This window comes from Triticum aestivum, chromosome 1D, assembly GCF_018294505.1.
Source record: "Triticum aestivum cultivar Chinese Spring chromosome 1D, IWGSC CS RefSeq v2.1, whole genome shotgun sequence".
Classification (NCBI taxonomy): Eukaryota; Viridiplantae; Streptophyta; class Magnoliopsida; order Poales; family Poaceae; genus Triticum; species Triticum aestivum.
Genome location: NC_057796.1, coordinates 267,274,229 through 267,276,464, shown reverse-complemented (window position 1 = coordinate 267,276,464; position 2,236 = coordinate 267,274,229).

Sequence of the window (2,236 nt, the reverse complement as noted above, 5' to 3'; positions counted from 1 at the left end):
ATTACAAAAATTATCAACATGGAAGTGTCCACTTCCATGACGATAAATCACGCGTCATAGAAGTGCTTTCGTCAAGGGTGACCGACACGTGGCATCCACCGTAACGGAACGCCGTTAAGCTATCAGGTCCGATTTTGGATCCGATAACCCGTTAACAGCCCCGACCAATGGGGATTGTCCACGTGTAAAATCATCATTGGCTGGAGGAAACACGTGTCGGCTCACCGTTGGGACATATGTCATCCACTCATTGGACCGAAGGCGCCTATGATACGTCAACACGTGGCACGGCCCAACAGAGGTCCATTCTTGTGAAAAGGTCGGCCCGTTTGACTTGGTCAAAAGGTGGCGGGCCGGCCCACGGAAAGCCTGTTAATGGCATGTTCTCATATAGCCCATTTACAGCCCGCTAACCCAGGGCCTGTTACGACCTATCCGAATTAGGCCGAGTAGCGTCATCTGGGCCGTCCAATATGATTCTAGCCCATTTTAACTTCCGGCCCATGTATGGCCCATGATGTCTTTCGGCCCATATGAGGCCCTTTGTAACTCTTGGCCCATTAACGGCCCGTGGTGAAACTGCCCCATAATGAACAGTGTATCACTTTATACGCATTAACGACACGTGGTCAAACTGGCCCGTAATGAACAGTGTATCACTTTATACCCATTAACGGCCCGTTATTCCATTGGGCCATTTCCAGCCCATGTTATCTTTCGGCCTTCTCAGGGCCCATTTATTCTTGGGCTCATTTCCAGCATTTGTTTACTTACAGCACGTTAATGTCATTTTCTGCTTGTGGGCTAAATTCAGCCCGTGGTTATAGTCATCCCATTAATACGTTGGGCCGTTTTCATAGCGTCATCAAATACGGCCGATTAACGACGGCCCGTTATGGTCGGCCCATGAACGGGCGATTCCAACTCTAGCCCGTTTACGGCCATAATGCGGTCTGTTATTGGCCCATGTTTGGCCAACGGATCATACGGCCCGTAGAAGGCCCATTGTGTCTACGACCCGTAGACGGCCCATTGTTTCTACACCGCGCAGAAGGCCCATTGTTTCTATGGCCCTTAGAAGGCCCATTATTTTTACTACCCATAGGAGGCCCATGGTAACTATAGTAAACATGTAGCCCATGGTTATTGTGGACTAGTTTTAAAAAGTAGGTTATTGCGGCCACTAGCAAACCATGGAAAACGAACTGCACTGACTACAAGCAAACAAATAAACAAGACAAGAAGGAAATGAATAAGCAAGCAACTTACGCTAGGCTATCACGGCTATTACACATATTACATCCACTAGGCATCAAAGTTCGCCACCAGTGAAAATATAGGGAACAAAGCAGCATATAAACGCCGCAGCAAAACAAGTCCAGAACTGAAACCACTTCAGAAGAGCTCAAGAAAGAATATCCTGGGTACCCATAATGCTGGCAAGATGCTTAGCAAGCTTATTAACTTTCCCTTGTTTGGCACTTAAATCCTCTAGCACTTTCTGTTGCACCAGAAAGTATGCATCTGAATTCTGCAGGAACTTCCTCAGTCCTTGGGCTTCCTGTCGCATAACATCTGATCGATGTCTTTAAACTTGAAGTTGAGACTCAAGAAGCCGAACTGATTTAGGAAGCGAGTTCGAAGAGCTGGGGCCAGCAGTAGTAGCCAGTAACTCGAACACTACATCAAGACATGACTTTGGGGTTGTCTCAGTGTCTTCAATATAGTTTTTATCAGCTTTCTTGGAGACCAACAGGGATGTCTCACTATCTTGAACCTTATCTGCATTACTTCCTTTACCATTGCATAACGGGGTACTCTTCTCCAATATTTTATCTGCGTTCTAAAAGAGAAACAAACAAACACATCACAGGTTTACAATGTAGTATATGAAACTCATTTTGGTAAACCAGTTCAGTAGTAAGGTGGATAGGATAACAGCATGAAACAAACATATATCTATGTAGTATGGTCACTGTATGGTCTATATCATTCTAGTTTATGTTGCCAAATCAAGATAGATACAGTTCGAATCATATCTATTTAAGACAAAGCATCATAGACACAATATAAGTGTGGGAAACTACACAGCAATAACAACACTTGTAATGTGCATGGCATGAGAACATAACTGTTTATTCAATTGAAACTGAAATCAACATAGAGCAAGTTACAACAGCAAACACGTTAAAGAAACAGGTTTAAAACATACCTGTTGCGCCATTGGAGTTTCAAT